Genomic DNA, 14809 nt, shown 5'->3' on the forward strand with positions numbered 1-14809 from the left:
CAGTGGCTTCTTGGTATCTACCAGGAAGCTCTGGTGTGTTTGCATTCACGCTGCCAGGTAGCTAGAGCTTTGACTCATGCTAATTTTCTAGGTGTTTGGGAAGGGAAAAGAATTATTGCTTTGTTCCGATATTTCTTTTCTACGTGGGCAGGGGTGAGTGGGCATGATAGACAGGAAACTGGAGCGGGGAAGTGAACTTGTGGCTCTGCCTTTCAGCTCTTAGGGCTAACGCAGCCTCGAGAATAGCTCTGTACAGCCTGGGGAGGGGCAAACCTCTACTTTTGGGGTACATCTGCATTGCCCCAAGACAGAGCTAGCAGCTGGCTTGAATTTCTTCTGAAAACCTCATGGGTTTTTGAGAGCCTCTAGGGACAGGGTGTTGCTCTTCTGGAGTGAAATGCATCCTTCTACAGGCAATGAGGGCTTTCTGAGCTATCTCAGCAGCAGGTACAATTTGAGGGTGCCTTTGCGCGGGGCCGGCTTGTTCTTGGGAGTTCTTGTAGGGAGGACACCGTGGGTTTGATGTGCAGAGGTTGCACACTTCAGCACGTGCGTGTGACAGCAGATTACCACAGTGCGAGATGGTGGCTCTGAAAGGGCTGTCGTTGTACGTTAGGTCAGTAATCCATGAACTAAGGAGGATTAGCATGACACGGTGTAACATCTCTTTAGGAGTCCTACATATCTACCAGACAAAAAGATTTGCTCTAAGAAGATAAATAAATGTCAGAATCCAATTCATTTGTCTCCAAATCTCAAAAACGGGTGTAGCAACAGCACCTAGGCAATAACGTACCAAGAAATCTGCAATAGTCTATCATCAGGGGCATAACATGCTCAGCACAATAAATATAGCATGTGCAATAAATACCAGATAAAAATAGATATTATACTTCTAAAAGCACCTAATTACAACTGTATCTGACAGCCTAGAACAGCTTACTGTATTCTCCCGAGTAATTCAAATGAGCGCCTCATTTTGTTTTGCTGTTTTTCTGTTATTTAAGCATCAAAGAAAATTCACACAAATTAAAAAAAAAAAAAAAATGCTCTCATTATTTGAATCACTGTTGTGATCAGCAGTACCGGAGAGAGCCTGTGGTATATATACAAGCTGCAAGCCTGAAGGAGATTGCAATGTAAGCAACAGCAAGAAGCGTTGCGTAGGAGGAGGGAACCTGGGATTTCAGCCTGACTGTTGCCTTCGAGCACTGAACTGAAAATGAGCTGGTCTTATGTGGGTATTAAAGGGAGAAGTGTCCAAAGGGTGTTCTGATTCCTGCTAGTGGTTCTGTACCTGGTACCTAAAGGGCCAAGAGGGATATCCTGCTCTCTTCTATTGCAGCAACTGCATCATCCCCTTAACGCATCCAAACTCCGCTTGAAGACTGTCCCTGCGTCAATTTTTTTGTGGCCCCAGCCTAAGCATATTGAGTTTCCAGCTGGGAGCTGGATGTATACCAGAGCCTTGATAATTTGCATCCTGATGGAGCAAACTTTCTTCTAGTACTGAATGTATGACCACAAAAATAATTTTCCAGAAATTATTCCAGGTATTAGTTGTTTCTGTGGACTTTCTTGCCAGTGGTTGTTTACTAAAATATTTGAGGCTCAACATGCAGAAATGAACGTGCACAAGGAAGATTCTTTTTAAACTGTAAATTGAATGTTTGAGGGAAATGTTGAGTTGCCTGTGACAAGTTTTCACATGGAATTTCAAGTTATTACCAGTTAGAAGCTGCTGGATTTCTTGAGAATACTTTTTTATGCTAAAAGTGATTCATAGGCAGCCTCCAGCCATAACTCAGTCTGTGACCAGATCAAACTGAATTATCTGCATGCTTCTACATTTGCATCAGTAAAGTACCAATCCAATGCTTTTGGGGGCTGTCTAGAAAAAAATTAAAAGCAATTCAATTTGATGGGTCAAAAGACCTGAGAACTGAGGTCGGACCAGTTCTGGTCATGGGTGAAAATGAAGCATAAGCAAAAAGGAGGCTATTGATTTGGCAGTACCAGCACCTCTTCCTCTAATGCAAGGTCAGAGCAAAAGTTTGTGTCTGGAGATTGTCTTCAAGAGCTGCTGGAATACATGCTATCTGCTGCTCTATCTTTTTAGAGATATTAAATACTTTCCAAGGTTTTCCATTCATGCAACTTTGATGTAGTTAACATGAAGAAGTAAGGGGATTTTGAGCAGGATGAGGGGAGTGCCCGCATTGTATCCAATCCACTATATGAAGAGTTATGTCCTGGAAAATTAGCTCCTCTCCTTCGAATGACCTTCATACACAGTCAGCTCCTGTTCCCTGTCAGAAGTAGCATGTGTTATGCCTTGAATCTTGCTCAGATATGGGCCCAAACCCAGCAGCTTGCAGATGGAATTGGCAGCTTGAGCTAAAGCAGAGTATCTCGAAATTGGAGGTGTCAGATCAGAGCACTCTCCACTTCTATGAATGTGGGAATCTGGGTCACATTGTGCCCTGGCCACAGTAATGAATGACATTAGGATCCCTACTTAAATTCCTCTGCTCCTTCTTCTAGAAAGGCGCTCCCTGATTGATAGACATATGTACAAAACCACCTACATGCTTTAGTTGACCCTGACATAACTTCAAAACACATCCCAGGGTGGCTTAAGATAGATCCTACCCAAAAGACAGACAATTTAAAATCTCATCCTTCCAACCGCTGGTGCTGTACTAACACCAGCCATGTGTCACTCCAGAGGTGGTTGCTGGAGTCTGCTGAAATACAGTGATCTCTGTACGTCAGTTGCTTGCTGAAGCACCTGGATACCGGCAGAAGGTGCCATAAATCAAGTGAGGACTACAATCTGCGTGCATCTTCTGAATCCTCATGCACGGCTAAATGACAAATGAAAGTTAAAGTTGTCAGCAAAATGTAAGCAATGCAGCTGAGGAAGCCCAAGTTGGGGGAAAAAAACAAAACCAAAATGACAAAGGCAAGTTGATGGTCAAATCCTTTCTTGCAGACACTGACATATAAGCCAGGAGCAGCACTTATTGCTCTCATCTCAGGCTGAGCTTTGGAAATGGAGGACAAATCCTCTTCTGATTTGTAAACTAAGCAAATCAGGCTATCCAAAATTGCAAGCAGCTTTTCTTCTAGTGTATCCTCCTTAGCCCTTCACCACAACAATTTTTGTAACCTCTTAGAGTAGCACCATGACTCTTTGCCACAGGCAGCACTTTATAAATAGTGACAATAAAAGGCTTTTCTGGTTAGTCCACTGAGTGAAGTTCGGATCGTTTTCTAGACCAAATCAGAACCCTTTCTGCTGATTTTTAAGCAACTCCTTCCTAATCAGTGAAGTCAGTGAGAGTTTTACAGGAGGAGAATTTAGGTCCATTATTTTCTTTCACTACCTCATTTACAGATGAATAGTCTCTCTGACTTCCTCGTGGCTTTCTTAGCTATAAGCTTAAATAATTTATTATTATTATTTATCTTTTCTCTATATTTCTAGATGTTTGCTTCACTGATTTGCACTGGATTTCCATTTTTAATGGATGCTTTTCTAGCCTGAATAAGCTCCAAAATTCATTATTTATAAATTGAGGCGTCTATAGCCAAGTCTTTGCATTGTAATTGGAGCTTCGTTTAAATGCTGGCAGTGGCCTTTAGACTCAACTGTTTGCAGCAAGTTCCCTGACATTTGTCATGCCTACAGAGCCTGCACTTTGTGACACGTCTAGTAGACTTCTATAGGAGCTTGTGTGATAATTCCTGTGAAATCACTTATTCCTCCAGAGCCCATTTATAAGAGCCTGACCAAGTGCTTTACCCTCATTGTCCACCTGAGAGTTATATCTGAGGACATCTGCTACGCTATCTGTACCTACACAGATGAAGACCCTGCCCCTGTATGTGTAGAAAGGCCTTGCTGAACTTTGTTCCTTAAATTCAGTATAGCAAACCCTTTCTTTTCTTCATGAGGAGGGACTGCAAGTGTTGTTGGCACAAGCAACCCATTTGTCTGGTGTAAGAAAAAAACAATTTTTATTGATTCAGTACCTACAGATCCTCCTGGCTTTAGCTGTTATCCTGAAAGTTGCACTGAAACTGGTGTTCTGGTCCTTCAGCATTGCTCTAACACCAAAGTGTTTGGAGGGGATGGTTCTGCCATGGTAGCTGCTATGCCTTTTTTCCTCCATGTGTTGGCAACAGATGAAGTAAAAAAAGTAACTAGAAATTCAGCTGTCTGAGTCCCCCTGATTCCTTGCTGTCCTAAAGGCTCTTAACAGCTGTTAAGAGCAGGGTAAGCAAGAGGAGCCTGTTGGCTATCTTCAGGTTTGATGCAAGAAGTGGAAGGAAACTCTTCTCTCTGAAGAAGCCAAAATAAAGTTAGAAAACCTGTCGTGACTTGGGTGTTTGAATGATAGCTCTAGTGGAAAAACAGTTTTTGTAGCGTTCAGGGTGTGTGGTCCCCACAGTGGATTTTTTCACCTCTTAAATAGGCAATGGCAAAGCCATCCCACAAAGCCTCCACACTTACCAGAAATGATCAGTATTTTCCTGTTACAGGACCTAATCTAGTGAAGTTAATGGAAACCTTCCCAGTGGTTTCAAGTTTCTTTGGATCCAGCCCAGAGCAGCTGCAGAGGGCCAGTGGTACAGAGCTGCTCGCCTGAGCTTCTGAGAAATACCCTGGAAATAAGGATGTTAAAAATTAAAAGACCTTAATGGTTGTACCAGTGTTGTATTTGACCTGGTGGTGGTATACGTGGTTCCTGGTTAAAGAGTAACCCCTTACCTATTTACATGGGGCTCAGTTTTGCAACAGGTGAAAATAAATGTTACCTACCAAGGATAGAGGCTAAAAAAGAAAAATATATGGACTATACAGTCCTGTGTAGTCTGCAAAGAAGATACAAACCAGCTGGCAGACTGCTTCATGTTTATGAGAGCATCTCACACACCCTCACTCTTATTAGAGCATCCTACCTCACGCCTGTCATGCTTGCTTAGCATTTTAACAGGTTCAGACACTTATTTACCAGGTCTCCAGACTTTGCACCCCAGACTGGATGATTCAGACATTGAGTGCTGGCGACTCACAGGTATGTTGCCTGTCTAACAGCATCCCACAGCAGCCTGAGAGCCCATTCCTTACACATTCTCCTGTGTTGCTAGAAGTTTTGGTGCACTGACTGGTTAGGCACCACTTCAGCCAGGAAACAAGCTTCTTGTTCATTCATCAGCCTTCAAACCCCTTTGCAGCGATTCACCCAACACAGAGGGGTAGGTTACCTGTGCTATTTGGGCCCATCAGTTTTCAGCCTTCAGTGAAAAGCTGCAGAGACACCAGGAATAGTGTCCCTTACTGCAGCAAGGACCATTGCAATAGTCCAGATTAAGTCAGAACTCAAATAAGTTTGCAAAGTGATATAAAACAAAGCAGCATGTTAATCGGACCACTGTTTAAATAAAGCAAAGGAATTAAAAGGTCAGCAATGCACCAATATCAGCTAGTTTTAAAGAGCAGGTCCTACTACCACAGCTTTTGTGCTGCATCGGCACAATCTGCACACCCTGTTCCCCTATTACCAGGCACAAGTGGGTGTCTAGCTTTTGCTGTAAATGAAGTCATTAAGAGGACTGCGACAATCCCCCTGGCTACAAATCACATCTGCTTGTGAACATCACTTGAAGGAAAATATTGGCTCTATCAATCTGTTAGCAAGTGGGGACTTTGGTGCTACCAAACATTTCAAAACCTATGAGCTGGTGATATTTTCCTGGAAAACTGGCCTCATTGCAGCGTTCAGAGGTGTTGGTGCACATCGTGCAGTTGTGGAGCAGGTTTTGGCAGGCTGTGGAAGGGATATGTGTCACTTACAATGGACGTAAGTCATTCCGCAGGGATATACCCTATAGGTGCTCTCCTGATGGCTTTCTAGCATCTGAATTACTTTGGAAAACAATATATTTTTAGAACTATCCTCTGAGTCATTGAAGGGGGAAGTAAAAGCTCATGATTTGGTTCGCTCGAGCAAGAAAAGTTTTTTCCTTTCAGGGAGTTCCAGATACTTGAGTCAAGGCTGATGTATGTTGTCCATGTTTATCACTGCTGCTTTGGACTTTGCTCAGTGTATGAAACCATCATGTGGCAAAACATATTTGGAAGTACAGCTAGCAGCCCCTTGTCTTCCTGCAGCATGGATCTGGAGGAGACTGGATAATGTCCCTCCCCTGCAGTTCTCAAGGCAACTGTCCAAAAGCATTTTTTTCTCTCTCTCTTTCAGGGAATGTACTATGGGGAGCTGCATTTTCTTCTTTCTCTGCAACATGTTCTAATTTATAGGATGAGATTTGTGATAATTGAGTTCAGATCTGAATGCTGAGCCTTCTCCATATCCCCTGGGGTTTTCCTGGGAACAAGATGGATTGCCCAGTATGCTTCAGGCAAAAAATAATGAATGAATAAATAAATACATTAATAACAGCATGCCTCATTTTGCCTGTCTCTTAGAGAGAGGGGAAGCTAATTCTTTAAGTATCAGGAATGTGCTCATTATGCAGAAATGGCAGAGCAGATGCACATATTCATAATAAGTATATTAAAAAAATCTCGTTTTAGCTCCTAGAGGACAAGTGCAAGTGCAAAATTGGGTGCAATTATACTTATCTTCCCACCTATGGTGTGCTCTCGTTTGAATATGTATTTGTTTGAGCTGGCTGTATCTAGAAGCATGGAGTTTCCTGTGACTGAAAAAGCAAATTATTACGACTACCAGCCTATGATACTTCATATCAGAGCTGATCCAAGGTCCCCTGAAGTCACTAAAAAGGCCCTTTTTGAGTTCAGCTAGCTTTGCATACAGGCAAGGGCTGGTCTCTTGTGCAGCCAGTGCTAAGTATGTGTTAATAGCAACACAAAAGAGCAGAGGACACAACACAAATAGGGCTGTTCATCATAACTATCATTTAATCAAACTAAAATGATGAACTGATAATTGGATGTCCTTGCAACGACTGCACAGAGCCAGAGCCCTGGGTAGGGTCCCTTTCATACACACAAATAAATCAGACAAGTAGTCTGCTGTGGGCAAAGAGATTAATCTTTGGCATGAGCCTGAATAGCAGAAATAAGTGTTGCTCATGAGACCATTGGTCTGTGCCGGATTGCAGTAATATGCTTGGTGTTTGTGACTGAGAGAAGCTGCTCTTTCCTACCCTTAAAGTAGCATTAAAGACTGTTGAAGTTCTACATGCCCAGGTTTATTAAAAGACTGCGATGGTGAAAACCTGACTGGGTCTAAGACAACTACTTCAATGGAGAATTTTTATGCTTTCCCTTCAGCACCAGATAAAATAGAGGTGGAGATAAAAGACTAAACCCAAACAAGAACAGGGACATTGGGAAGAGACCTAGAGAATTGTCCCACCCAGACAGGGAAGATGGACAAAGTCTTCCACTGGAAATTCAGCAGCAGGAGTGTCTTACAATATATTCAAAATTCTTTTTAATTAACAGTAAAAGTGAGATTTGTATTCTCCTGAAATCCCAATCCCTGCACCATCTGGGAAAGTGTAATCATTTTTTGAAAAATTAAACAAAGTGGTTATGAAAAATAGCACTCCAAAGATCCAAAGTTAAATGAATAGTAAGAAAAAGATTTTTTCCTTCACAGGGGAAAAATTAACAAGAACAAGAAGAAAATGCTGAAAATGTCCACAAACATAACTATTTCCTAAAAAGTAGCCTTACAACATTTTAACTGAAAACTGTTTTTCTTCTGTTCTTGCTTATTCCTGCCCAGCCTGCTCGGCTGTGAGGCTGTAGTAATGATACTGCGGTCACCATTAGAGCGTTTGGGCACTTCCCAGTACTGCTCTGCATGACTGACATCTGTCACAGGTGGTTTTACTCAGCCAATGCAGTATGCACATAGCAAAGTATGTATTTTGTCTGTGGATTTTTTTTTCCCCCTTTAACTGATCCCATTACCCTGATTCCACTTGAGAAGGCAAAGCCTAAGAAGTTGCACTTCCATGTCAGGATCAAAGCAGAAAGCAGCAGGGTTTCCCACAGCCCCTTTCTTCTGCAGGAGCACAGTGTGTAACCTCAGAGAAAGCTCTGTCTCCTGCACAGATGAACTCCTCTTTTACAGACAACTATTTTGCCAGAGGAATGGAGCTACTGCCTGCCTATTCCAGGGTGCTATGTAATATATATCAGCTGAAAATCTGCTTTTCAAGCTTTGGTGAGCCAGGATTAATTGCAAACAGTTTGGCACTGCAGGTTCCCACTTGGCTCCATTTTTTCAGACACATACTATGTGTAATCTGAAGCCAGCACTTTTTCCATATTTCTTTTGCAGTACCAACAATAATTCTCTTACTTTTTTCATCTCTCTCAAGCAAACAAGTTAATAACTACATTTGCAATTCCATTATCCCTAAAATAAGTGCAACTCCATAATTTGAGAGTTGGAATATCTTTAATTTCATAACAAGTGTAGAGTTAAAAGGTAAAAGCAGACACAACAAAATTCAGCATTGTGAAGAGTGCAAAATTCAGCATCTGTGACTCTAATTTTAGTTCTGAAATGACTGTTGAAACCAGGGCAATGGGTACCAATAAGACACTAGAGCAAGAACGCTGGTTAATTACATGAAGAGAAGAATCCCTGTTAAATTATTCTGGGGCTATTGTAAATATATCCAGAAATAACATAAGACAATATTAGTTACAATCATTAGCAGAGCAACCTGCGTGGAACAGGAAGAAAAAAAATGCTGTGCTTCTGGGACTATTTTTATTTCTATAAGGAAGAATTTTGCAAGTGCTTTCATCCTCTCCAACATGCAAGAGGAAAGGTTGTCTGCCTTCCAAGATTTAATGAGCAACACTTTTGAATACTGCTATGGACTTACAGGCAGTTTAATGAATATGGTGCCAGTGGAAAGTCATTGTTGTCCACACTGAAAGAAAATATGGCTTAAATAACAGAAAATCTAATGTTCAAGATTGTGACTGAGGAATACAAAAGTCGAGTCTTGTCACAGGATGATGAGGTTGACACCAAACAGCACCTTCAAGGTATTTAATTGGGTCTAGTTCTGCTCCATAAGGTGTCTAACAACTTGGGTCAAGCCCTGAGTATGGTTTCTGTAGGGTCTGCTGGGCCAAATCCTGATCTCTCTTGATTTGCACACTGGCATAAAAACAGATGGGATTTGTCAGAAGGGAGAGGTCATGGTGGCAGGCATCTGAGACAGACTGCCATCCTTCACAAAAGGTGAAAGGAGAGGAGAGTGCAGCCAAAAGCTAGTTTTCTGAAAGAAAATGAAAAAGATATATTTCTTTTTGCAATCTATTCTTGATTTCCTTACTTAGACAGAAACAAAGGCAATAATGCAAATAGAGAGTGTGACATTTAGCTGAACAAAAAGCAAGAGGAACTAAGCTGCTAATTATACCCCCTATATGAAGACAAAAGACATTTTCCAAAATAACTAAATATTGTACATTTATCCATAATTAGGACAGGATATTGCCAGAGAGGAACATGAAGGTAAGAAGACAAAGACAGGGAGAGAGGTTTTTTTATAGCTGGGGATTTTTTTAAGATTGCTAAAATTGCCACCAGAAATATGCTGAAAAAGCCAAGTTTGTGGGCAGAAGCACCACAGAATGAGGAAGAAATGCCACAGGAAGGAAGAAGAGTAATTCTAGGAGTAAACAGCTACTTTTAGAAAATACCATCTGTCCTGAATAGAAGTTTGCCATATATTGTGACTCAAAAGGCTTTTTTCCACTGAATTCCTGGCTCTGGCTTTGTTAAAAGCCAAAAACCTTAACCTGACTCAGATAAGGTCACATCCCATGATTAATGTGTACCTTCATCTGGAGCCAAAAGTTACTGGGTAGGAGAATCTTCAGTTCCAGAATTCATCTCAATTCCTCCTGTGATCTTACAACATCACTGCACTTTTTCACCTCAATTTGTCCATCTATGGAAACTCACAGGACCTGTCTGCCTTGGGAAGCGCGTGGGTTAATCTGTTCTCACTTGCTAATGCATGTGGAAGATAAAGCAGTATGTAAACTCCAGGAGTCATGTCGCAGTAGATGCTAAAAATATGATATTGTTTAAAATCAGAGTTGGCAGGACATGGACAACAGGAGTAGAGGGGTCCCCTCTGTCTTTTTCATGGAAAAGAGCCTGGGATGTCTAAAATGCTCGGAAAAATGAACTATTTTAGGTAATGGAAGGAAAAATACATTAATAAGCAGCTTTGCAAACCTACTCAATCTTCTAATTATCCACAAACATTGCAGGTGGGAAGTTGTCTTCTGAAATACGTTATTCTCCATCAAAGATTGTTTTCTTCAGGGCTTTCTGTGATATCAGTAGGTAATCAGAAAATGAGAGGGAAAACAATTAATAGATATTAACATCAATCAGGCTGGAAAACAGGCCAAATGAATTTGATCTTTTGAGGGAAGGAGGCAGGCTTTCATCACTACGTCCTAGGCAACTCCTAAAGGATAAAGAACCAAGCAGAGAAGGAAAAAAAAAAAAAGCCAGATTGAGTTGACAATTACATGGGAACGAGCTTAGGCAGACACTGTCCCCAAACAGCCTTTTTAGGGAGAGAGGCTTTTTTCCCCCAGAAAGACTTCCCTTTGGATAGTAAAACCATGCTGGGGGCAAAACCAAGCATGAACACCCCACACAGAGAGTTGTCTTGGGTTCAGCCAGCAATGGTTCCCCAGCCCCTTCCAGATGCAACATGGGGGACTGTCACTATCTCATCCCTTTTGCACAAAGGAGCCCAAGTTGCTAATGCCTCTCTTCACCCACCTGAGCCAGCAGCAAAGAGAAGGAATAAGAGTGCCTAAGAGGGGTATGCCACATCAAGTGTCTTTCACAGTTAATTCTGAGTTACTGCAGTTGTTGATAGCACCCTTTGATCATGATGGCGGGGCGGGGGGGGGGGGGGGGAAATGCATCCATCTGCAGAAAATTAAAATTAGGATGAAAATGCAGATTTTTGGCTAGAAAATAAGGCAGCAGGTGCTGATTCACAGTGTTTGAGGTAGTAGCGACCTTGTCTGGAGGTTGCTGAGTATGGTGTAGCACATCTGGGACATGATTGATTCCTCTTACTCTGGATTCACTGTACTGCAACTCCAGTGCTTTTCATGAATTTTGCACCTGATTTATCCAGCCATACACAAGATTACAATTTTTTCTTCATTTCTCTATGTAGTATCAGGTAGTCCTGCTCTAGAGCTTTGCTAGTGAGCAGCACTTTCATCCACAAGTGGCTCTCCGACTTTAAGAGGATTATTAGTGCAAAGAAAGTCTCCCTGATGTTGACGTACTAGATATTGCAACACAATCTTGCATTAAGTGAACAAGTTGAGCATGCTGAGTTTTCCAACACCAGCTGGAAACACTCTTTATATCGGTGCTGCTTTGGTGAGCTGGTGGCCACCGATTTGGACATTCAAAGTCAGATGTCTATGGAAATTCTCCAATTGCTTCCTATCAGCCACCCACTCTTACCTCTTCCTGCAGAACCAGAATATGAACACACAGCATCCACACCATTGTGTAGATGTGGACAGGGCCATGTAATACACACACACATGCTTTATTATTGTATAAACACTGCTTATCCCCTCCTCCAATCCCCTGCACAGTAGAAGTGTAAAACCACAGCCTGCCACAACCTGCTCTCAAACACCAGTGTACAGAACAAATTATATATTTCAGCATGGGTAGAAAGAGGGAGGGAAACTTCAGGGAGTCGGACTGCTCTCAATTAGCAGTTATCTCCAGCAGTTTGTCTGATTAATGGCTGCACCTCACACTGTGCCTATATAATAGGTGGAGGGAAGGTGCTTTAAAAGTGCTTTGCTCCTAATTACTGTGGAGACTGAAACGGTGGGTATCTCTTGTTAGAGTAAACATCTTCTCTCTTCTTCCCCCAGCTCAGATCTATGCAAGTGCCAATGCGGGACCTGGGCGAGCAGACCACATACAGGTGGGAGCATAGCAGGTACCAGCTGGCTAGTGCCAGCAGGAGCATGAGTATGATGGACTTGGGAAATGTTATGTGCTTCCATCAGCACTAAGCATCCTCACTTCAGGGGACTTCATGTCCTGCACCAGAGTCTCTCTGCCTTCATGGACCAGAGTCCAGCTTTTTTGGAGCTGATCCTCAAGGTACAACAGCACCCATCTGTTGTGCCAAGCACAAGCCTTCCCAGAGCCAGAAAGCTGCTACATGTTGGTGTAATGCATTAGCACCTACAACATCACACTTCAGACCCAACTTGTGCCTGAACTGTAGTCCCATTCCCTATTCTGCCACAAACAATGACTTTGGACAAATTAATTTATTGTGTCTTTGCAACAGAGCTAAATCAATTCTGCACATACTTGTGTCTTGAGGTAGCTTAGCTGAAGTGTGAACAGCCATATTGCACAACTGGACCTAAACTGCTGTGACTTGATGTGTGCCCCAACTTCTCAAGAGCTTGTCCACTCAGCTTCTGACTTACAGTGACCTGCAACATGCTATAACTCTTTCCCAGTGAGTTATAGGAAAACCTTGTCTCTACTTCCAAGGGAATGCATTGGAAGATCATTGAAAACTTAGACAACTTCAACCTACATCCTTGCTCCACGGGAGGAAAGCAAGTACCACAAGTGAATCTCTCTTAATCTGCAGGAATAGGCAAGCCCAGGCTCAGCACACCACCAAAGTTGAGCAAAGTGAGACCTCGTGCTTGTGGGCAGGAGGCAGGGACTTAGAGTCACCTTTTTGTTTGGTCTGCTGAGAAAATGGTCTTATACTCAGCAGACAATTTGCCCTGTGCCAAGTCTAGTTTAGCATCTACAGAGCGCTCTCTCGTACCTACATATCAACAGGTCTTTGGGGTTGGTTTAGGTATTAGGACATGCTGGTGCAACTTTCAGGCCAGACCAGTCTGGTGAACTGGTTTCAGCAATGTGGGGCTCTGGCACATCAGGGAGAGATGAGAATGATGTTGCTCTTTCCTCTCCATGAAGCAGCTTTGCTTTGGGCAGAAAGGTGCAGATAATAATAGTCGCCAGCCAAGAATATGGAGATCTTTTCAGAAAAGTCACTTTACCAGCACCAAACCCATGGCTATACTATGAAGAGGAATGCAGCAACATTTCCCAATCACAGCTGAAATACATGAAAATTACAGTCAATTCATGGCTATCTGGGCAACCCTATTCTAAACCTTGCTTCCCTCTTCTCCTTTTCAATAAGTTCACTTAATTGCACATTCACTGCAAAGTAAAGAAAGGTTTTAAAGTACATTTACCTTGTAAAAACATCAAATCTTCTTTAGAAATGAGCACTGGTGAATTATGAATGAAGGCATGCAGTGCTGAAAGTCCCTGCTTATACATTTTTAAGTGTAGCCTTTCACTTCTGATAATACTTTTAAAAACCCACTGGACTAGAGCTTACAGTCTATTGCAAAAAACAGCCATATTCTTTGCCACCATGTTCCCTGATCTGAAGAAGTCCCAGCTGCTCCAGTCATGCTGTCTCCCTTGCAACCTGGAGAAGAGGCCAGCAGGTCTGAGCAAAGGTCACTTCAAAGGGCAGGAGAAGAAGAATGAATTGTAAATAGCAATTATACACCAAGAAGAAAATGTAAAGATTAAAAAATTAAAAAATAGAAGCCCACAAAAATTCGTTCAGACAAATTTCCAGCACCAGAGCTCTTATTTTGATGGTTTGCTGGGCCGGATGGTTGCTGGAGTGGACGTGCCCAACCCCACCAAGGGACATCCACTGGCAAGTGGTTTGACCAGCTCCCCAGACCTGGGCACAGACTCAGATTTGATGTCTCCATTCCCAGCAGTGGCACATTGACCTGCCAGGTGTTGGAGGGGACGTGTTACCTTGGAGGACACACTGAGTTGCTGAAATGTGCGGGAACAAGCCTTTCAGTGCTGCTTCTGAGCTCAGGTGTAACATTATACCAACACAGCTGTATCGCACCCGGATGGCAGCTGGATCAGAGCCAGTGCTGGATGTCCTCAAATACTCACAGGTGCTGAACGTCCTTAAAAACGTCTCAAGGCTCTCATTTGCAAACGTTGTTATTTTCTTCTGCAGAGTAAGAGACCTACCAAGCTTAAGATAAGAAGCAACTAAATTCAAGTTACATGAACAAGGTGGGAGAAGAAAATCCCCAGCTTATCCTTTCCTCTCACATACTGTCTCTATCAATCTTTCTTCAAAGACAATTTTCATTACTTTGGAGTTAAAGGCCAGGAGAGGACCTTAGACCTGATCTAAACCTGATCTTCCTTATACCAGCATTTCACCAGATATCTCTGAACTGAGCCCAATAACTATCTGACCAAAGCAGTTACCTGAAAGGCAACTACAGTTGATTTCAAGCCATGACGAAATAGCAAAGTGACCTGTTTCCCTTAGCAGCTTATCCTGACACCCTCCATTTAAAATGGGTGCCTTCTCTCCAGTCTGAATGTGTCCCTTTTTTGCTATGTCCTTTTTCACCATGTTATATCTATCGTGCAGTCACGTTCCCTTGCAACCTTCCCTTCAGCTAGGCTCTTTCAGTTTGGCACTGCCAGTCTCTTCTGAGCTCCCATCAACACTGCCAAAACCTTCAACATGTGAAGTCATGTCACTGGCATCACAGGTGGTTGATCAGAAGCAAAACGTCCTTCTCCTATCTACCCACTCTCCAGTTCAGCAATCAGATGACATTTAGGCAATTATCAACTTTGTAAACTTGGGCCTTATCTAG

The sequence above is a fragment of the Platalea leucorodia genome (genome assembly GCF_965183815.1).
Source record: "Platalea leucorodia genome assembly, chromosome: 5".
Classification (NCBI taxonomy): domain Eukaryota; kingdom Metazoa; phylum Chordata; class Aves; order Pelecaniformes; family Threskiornithidae; genus Platalea; species Platalea leucorodia.